Source organism: Euprymna scolopes, chromosome 28, assembly GCF_053919585.1.
Source record: "Euprymna scolopes isolate OS-2025 chromosome 28, ASM5391958v1, whole genome shotgun sequence".
Lineage (NCBI taxonomy): Eukaryota > Metazoa > Mollusca > Cephalopoda > Sepiida > Sepiolidae > Euprymna > Euprymna scolopes.
In genome coordinates, this window is record NC_136509.1 from 83,297,414 (window position 1) to 83,305,615 (window position 8,202).

At 33.8% G+C, this 8,202-nt stretch overlaps 2 non-coding genes across 2 annotated transcripts; both read right to left on the reverse strand.

Moving 5' to 3' along the window:
• Positions 1–3,752: 3,752 nt before the first annotated feature.
• Trnae-uuc (transfer RNA glutamic acid (anticodon UUC)) lies at positions 3,753–3,824 on the reverse strand. Its single transcript has one exon. It is a non-coding gene; the product is annotated as a tRNA-Glu (tRNA).
• Positions 3,825–7,893: 4,069 nt separating this feature from the next.
• Trnae-uuc (transfer RNA glutamic acid (anticodon UUC)) lies at positions 7,894–7,965 on the reverse strand. Its single transcript has one exon. It is a non-coding gene; the product is annotated as a tRNA-Glu (tRNA).
• Positions 7,966–8,202: the final 237 nt, after the last annotated feature.

The window sequence follows — 8,202 nt, forward strand, 5'->3', positions numbered from 1 at the left end:
CACACCATTAACATATAATCTAAAATATGCGTCCCGAGTTATGTCCCCTGCGTTTGATCTCTAACGTCTATTTTATAACATCTTAAGAAAAATGCAATTTTACCAACTTTTCCGTAAAAAGTACGGTGCTTATGTATTTTTGGTACCGCGTTATTTTTAAGTATTTTTTATTTGTCAAGTTCAATTCAAGTTTCACGATATCTTTTTTTTATTTATTAAATCGTTAGGTGGAAGCACAGAATACTTACAACACCCCCTTTCCCCATATTAAGAATAGCTTTCGAAATTGTGTTATTATTTCAGCGCGGTACCAAAAATATGTAAGTACCAAAATTACTGTTAACTATAAATAACTTTCTACCGGGTAAATTTTCGTAGTTTTTGGATATATTACTATTTTCGACATGACAAGGTAGTACGTAATATTGTTTTTGTTAAAAGTAGCATATTAAAAAAATATATATATATATATATAGAGAGATCTGTTGACTCTCTCTGAACAAGCACCAGATGGAAATTGCGTCTACCTTTGCTTTTGCTGGGAGTAAAGTTAACATTAAGTTGAGGTAAACCAAGTCATAATTAAATTACTGTCAACCGCTTTCCGTGCTTGTAGTGGAACGGGGTCCGAAATTTTAGCCTCGCTTCCAATTTGAGAAAAGTTAGGTCACGTGATACTTGGTCGATGGTGTCCCGGCAAATAACATTTTGAATTAACTCTTTCAATTAACACAGACATAAACAACATTTGGAGAACGCGTGACGAGGCGAAAGCATATTTCAGGAAAAACATATCAAAGAACTGAAAATCCTCGCTGCCCAGTATGCCAAAGACAAATGAAAAACATGAAACGGCCAAAAAAACAATTTTATGCCTTACACATAAAAACAAGGAATTTCAACCTCCATCACAGACTTGTATATTTTGGCCATATAAAACTTCAATAACAAAATGCAACGATACTCGAAAATTCTTGTTTGCAGATTAAAAACAGTGTGTCTAGCCTTTCAATAAGAGGGTTGAAAGATCGCACGGATTAGCCGCGACACAGACGGCCGAGTTCCACGTGACAACTTTTCGTAAAGCAAAAGCGATGCTAGAATTTACGACTATTACAAACTCATTAGGTCAAAATATTAAAATAGCCTCGGTGGCATGAAGGACAGCGGTAGTAGATGTCATCACGAGAGTAAAAATACATCCGATATATTGGAGATTTAACAGAGAAGCCAACAAACGAAAATAAAGGGTACAAATTTCAAATATTTAACAAATAAATGTTACCAAACGCAAGAAAAGTTATTTTCTACTTACGTGGATAAATTTTGTGTGTGTGTGTTTAACGTATTTTAACGCTTTTATTTAGTTCGAAAAATACGTAGTGTCGAGTTGGTAAGTAAATCCGACAATCAACATGGCCGACTCCGACTTCGGAGAGTCAATAATCGTTCCTAAGTAAAAAAAAAAAAAAAGAAATGGACAAAATCCCGATAGAAATCCACCGATAAATATCACCATGTTATTGTCGGTATTTTGCCTATCAGTATTTTTCCTGTTTTTGGATTTTATACAATTATTTTTTTTATATATATAAGGGCTTGAATCAAGGTTAAAAATTAAAAAAATCAAGTATCATGGTTCTCTTGTGCTCCAAACAGAAACATTCATTTTAACGGTGCCCCTGTCATATCTAAGAACCTATTGTTGATTTTATATGGCCAGCTTTTCTGGTTGTGCGATGATTATAAGGACTTGAATTAAAGTTTAAAATTCAAAAGTCAAGTATCATGGTTCACTTGTGCTTTAAACGTTCATTTCGAATGCGTCCCTGACATGTCAAAACCTACTGTTGATTTTATATGTCGCGCTTCCGGTTTGTGTGATAAGAAAACTTCTCAAATGCATTTGCGATGTTCGGCTGTATAAGGAGTTAACTCTCGTCAAAATCGCCGATTCTTTCTTACGTCGGTTTTGTATTTGATTATCGATTATCGATACTTATCGAAGACATTCCGATACACTACAATAACTCTTTCAGATACAGAAAGTACAATTGAATGAAACTTCATGAGAATCGGCCTAGCCGTTTCAGAGTCCATACGGAGCGAACACACACACACACACACACACACACACACACACACACACACACACACACACACACACACACACACACACACACACACACACACACAAACAAACACACACACAGAGTTCTTTTTATATAATACTAGAGATTTCGTTCATGAGTAAGAAAAGCTTTCGGATTTATGTATATAAATAGCTAAGCATATTCATAATGAATAAAAATAAGCACTCAACACGCTTTAGCGACAGTGTGTGTTCGTACGTGTATGCGTATATGTGTGTGTGTGTTTTTTTCTTTTAACTGGTGTGTATATATGTGTTATATTTTAACGCGTCGCTAATTATTCTTATGATGATAAATGTTCTTTTGTTTACATGTTAAGAAGTGTAAGAGTCTTAGGATGGATGAAGAGACAGATTGTTGAAAGGGAGATTGTTCGTGTTATGAAGATTCATATTTATATTAAAACTGTTCATTACTTAGACGTGTAGAAGAAGAAACTCTTAGAGTGAAGGGATAGTGTTCAGACAGTCTTAGTGGAGATATGAGATGTAGATTCACATTGTGGATATGAGATGTATATGTCACGACATTTTATAACGCAGACATATAATAACAATTCACTTTACCTTTTTTGTAAGAATCACAAACACAAAGACGTTTTATCAAAACACATGATGGATTTATTTCTTCACGACCGGCCGTGGTTTTCTCATCAAGAATTCAAAGCTTCACATTTTCGTTTCAAAATGACCGTCTCGCTTCCTAGACGTTCGAATTCCAAACTCCAGACTCTCTCTGAGTTTCTCACTGACTGTCCCCAACTAACTAACTCTCACTTCCTATATTGAGAAATCCATGCATCCCGGCCACGTGAGCAAAATTCACGTGTTTCAACATGCGCGACTTTGCACGTTTTTCCGACATTATGATTTCCCAATAACCTATTTTTTCTTTGATGTTTTTACAAAGGAATTCAACCTACATATCTAATTTATTTAACCCATATTTTATTATCCAGATTCTTTCTAACAATTGAATAGTTTATTTATTATTTGTTTCATCAGAATTAACAATTTACTGGACATTCCATTTAAACATATTGTTCTAGGGTTCGATTTCTGCTTTAAACCTATTGTTCTAGGGTTCGAGTTCTGCTTTCTTTCATTTTAAGTAATCTCTCTATTTTTATACTTACATGAAAAGGGGACACCCCTTATCATGTAACATATGGAAAAATTGGAAACTATAAGTTTCGTGTTTTTTCCCATTCGTATTAATAATATGTAAATAGAAGTTCAAAATATTACTCTTGATTTAAATCACAATAACGTGACGAATGAAACAAAAATAGTTCGCATTTATTAATTCAGATGATATACATACAAAATAAATTTGAGATAAAAATGGTTTGAGTAACAAAAACAAATTATTAATGAAGATAAAGCATAGAAATGAAACAAGGAAAAAAAAAAAACCTCCCCACGCCGGGAATCGAACCTGGGCCGCCTGTACAAAACTATAAATCCTAACTATGATATATAAGTAACACAACAACAACCAGTATTGAACTGACATAATCTGAAATATCCTTTAGTTTCTGACTAAAACTCAGACGTGTTAAATATGTATGAGAATAAGAAAAAAAAAAAAAAATTCGCGTTCCCACACCAGGAATCGAACCCGGGCCGCCTGGGTGAAAGCCAGGAATCCTAACCACTAGACCATATGGGAGAACGTATACAGAAGTTATATCTTAAACGCTATTTATAGACACGCCACAGCAGTCAGGGTCCAATTTCTATCAGCTGCTTGCTAGATGTCAAGTCAACTTTCAACTTCAGTCTGACTAGATTCTTCTCACCTGTGTGAGCCAAATGTTAATATAGATCAATTTTTGTTTCAATAAATAGAATCGAAGTAACTTGGTATTCGACATATCGATTTTTTTTTAAATATGTCATTTTAAACAAAAACAATATTACGTACTTAATTGCAATGTCGAAAATAGTAATATCTCCAAAAATTATGAAAATTCATCGAGTAGAACATTTGATACTGTTTGTAAAAAAAATATATTGCTATAAACTGTAGTACAGTTTTTGCACACCATTAACATGTAATCTAAAATATGCGTCCCGAGTTATGTCCCCTGTGTTTGAACTCTACCGTCTATTTTATAACATCTTAAGAAAAATGCAATTTTACCAACTTTTCGTAAAAAGTACGGTGCTTATGTATTTTTGGTACCGCGTTATTTTTAAGTATTTTTTATTTGTCAAGTTCAATTCAAGTTTCACGATATCTTTTTTTTTATTTATTAAATCGTTAGGTAGAAGCACAGAATACTTACAAAACACTCTCCCGTGCCCATATAAAGAATGGCTTTCGAAATTGCGTTATTATTTCAGCGCGGTACCAAAAATATGTAAGTCCCAAAATTACTTTTAACTATAAATAACTTTCTACTGGGTGAATTTTCGTAGTTTTTGGATATATTACTATTTTCGACATGGCAAGTTAGTACGTAATATTGTTTTTGTTAAAAGCAGCATATTAAAAAAAAAAAAAAATAGATCTGTTGACTCTCTCTGAACAAGCACCAAAAATGGAAATAGCGTCTACCTTTGCTTTTGCTGGGAGTAAAGTTAACATTAAGTTTAGGTAAACCAATTCATAATTAAATTACTGTCAACCGCTTTCCGTGCTTGTAGTGGAACGGGGTCCGAAATTTTAGCCTCGCTTTCAATTTGAGAAAAGTTAGGTTACGTGATACTTGGTCGATGGTGTCCCGGCAAATAATATTTTGAATTAACTCTTTCAATAAACACAGACATAAACAACATTTGGAGAACGCGTGACGAGGCGAAAGCATATTTCAGGAAAAACATATCAAAGAACTGAAAATCCTTGCTGTCCTGTCCAGTATGCCAAAGACAAATGATGAAGATGAAACGGCCAAAAAAACAATTTTATGCCTTACACATAAAAACAAGGAAGTTCAACCTCCATTACAGACTTGTATATTTTGGTCATATAAAACTTCAATAACAAAATGCAACAATGCTCGAAAATTATTGTTCGCAAATTAAAAACAGTGTGTCTAGCCTTTCAATAAGAGGGTTGAAAGATCGCACGGATTAGCCGCGACACAGCCGGCCGAGTTCCACGTGACAACTTTTCGTAAACCAAAAGCGATGCTAGAATTTACGACTATTACAAACTCATTAGGTCAAAATATTAAAATAGCCTCGGTGGCATGGAGGACAGCGCCAGTAGATGTCATCACGAGAGTAAAAATACATCCGATATATTGGGGATTTAACAGAGAAGCCAACAAACAAAAATAAAGGGTATAAATTTCAAATATTTAACAAATAAATGTTACCAAATGCAAGAAAAGTTATTTTCTACTTACGTGGATAAATTTTGTGTGTGTTTTTAACGTATTTTAACGCTTTTATTCAGTTCGAAAAACAAGTAGTGTCGAGTTGGTAAGTAAATCCGACAATCAACATGGCCGACTCCGACTTCGGAGAGTCAATAATCGTTCCTAAGTAAAAAAAAAGAAAAATGGACAAAATCCCGATAGAAATCCACCGATAAGTATCACCATGTTATTGTCGGTATTTTGCCTATCAGTATTTTTCCTGTTTTTGGATTTTATACAATTATCTTTTTTTTTTTATATATATAATGGCTTGAATTAAGGTTTAAAATTAAAAAGTCAAGTATCATGGTTCTCTTGTGCTCTAAACAGAAACATTCATTTTAAAGGTGCCCCTGTCATATCTAAGAACCTATTGTTGATTTTATATGGCCAGCTTTTCTGGTTGTGCGATGATTATAAGGACTTGAATTAAAGTTTAAAATTCAAAAGTCAAGTATCATGGTTCACTTGTGCTTTAAACGTAAACATTCATTTCGAATGCGTCCCTGACATGTCAAAACCTACTGTTGATTTTATATGTCGCGCTTCCGGTTTGTGTGATAAGAAAACTTCTCAAATGCACTTGCGATGTTCGGCTGTATAAGGAGTTAACTCTCGTCAAAATCGCCGATTCTTTCTTACGTCGGTTTTGTATTTGATTATCGATTATCGATACTTATCGAAGACATTCCGATACACTACAATAACTCTTTCAGATACAGAAAGTACAATTGAATGAAATTTCATGAAAATCGGCCTAGCCGTTTCAGAGTCCATACGGAGCGAACTCTCACACACACACACACACACACACACACACACACACACACACACACACACACACAGAGAAGTCTTTTCATATAATAATAGAGATTTCGTTCATGAGTAAGAAAAGCTTTCGCATTTATGTATATAAATAGCTAAGCATATTCATAATGAATAAAAATAAGCACTCAACACGCTTTAGCGACAGTGTGTGTGTACGTGTATGCGTACATGTGTGTGTGTGCTATTTTCTTTTAACTGGTGTGTATATATGTGTTATATTTTAACGCGTCGCTAATTATTCTTATGATGATAAATGTTCTTTTATTTACATGTTAAGAAGTGTAAGAGTCTTAGGAGGAATGAAGAGACAGATTGTTGAAAGGGAGATTGTTCGTTGTATGAAGATTCATATTTATATTAAAACTGTTCTTTACTTAGACGTGTAGAAGAAGAAACTCTTAGAGTGAAGGGATAGTGTTCGGACAGTCTTAGTGTAGATATGAGATGTAGATTCACATTGTGGATATGATATGTGTATGTCACGACATTTTATAACACAGACATATAATAACAATTCACTTTACCTTTTTTGTAAGAATCACAAACACAAAGACGCTTTATCAAAACACATGATGGATTTATTTCTTCACGACCGGCCGTGCTTTTCTCATCAAGAATTCAAAGCTTCACATTTTAGTTTCAAAGTGACCGTCTCGCTTCCTAGACGTTCGAATTCCAAAGTCCAGACTCTCTCTGAGTTTCTCACCGACTGTCCCCAACTAACTAACTCTCACTTCCTATATTGAGAAATCCATGCATCCCGGCCACGTGAGCAAAATTCACGTGTTTCAACATTCGCGACTTTGCACATTATTCCGACATTATGATTTCCCAATAACCTATTTTTTCTTGGATGTTTTTACAAAGGAATTCAACCTACATATCTAATTTATTTAACCCATATTTTATTATCCAGATTCTTTCTAATAATTGAATAGTTTATTTATTATTTATTTCATCAGAATTAACAATTTACTGGACATTCCATGTAAACCTATTGTTCTTTAAAAGTTATTTCCAGGGTTCGATTTCTGCTTTATTTCATTTTATTTTCATTTTAAGTAATCTCTCTATTTTTATACTTACATGAAAAGGGGACAGCCCTTATCATGTAACATATGGAAAAATCGGAAACTATAAGTTTTGTGTTTTTTCCCATTCGTATCAATAATATGTAAATAGTATTTCAAAATATTACTCTTGATTTAAATCACAATAACGTGACGAATGAAACAAAAATAGTTCGCATTTATTAATTCAGATGATATACATACAAAATAAATTTGAGATAAAAATGGTTTGAGTAACAAAAACAAATTATTAATGAAGATAAAGCATAGAAATGAAACAAAGAAAAAAAAAACCTCCCCACGCCGGGAATCGAACCTGGGCCGCCTGTACAAAACTATAAATCTTAACTATGATATATAAGTAACACAACAACAACCAGTATTGAACTGACATAATCTGAAATATCCTTTAATTTCTGACTAAAACTCAGACGTGTTAAATAAGTATAAGAATCAGAACAAAAAAAATTTCACGTTCCCACACCGGGAATCGAACCCGGGCCGCCTGGGTGAAAGCCAGGAATCCTAACCACTAGACCATATGGGAGAACGTATACGGAAATACTATCTTAAACGCTATTTATAGACACGCCACAGCAGTCACGGTCCAATTTCTATCAGCTGCTGGCTATATGTCAAGTCAATTTTCAACTTCAGTCTGACTAGATTCTTCTCACCTCTGTGAGCAAAATGTTAATATAGATCAATTTTTGTTTCAATGAATAGAATCGAAGTAACTTGACGTTCGACATATCGATTTTTTTTAAATATGTCATTTTAAACA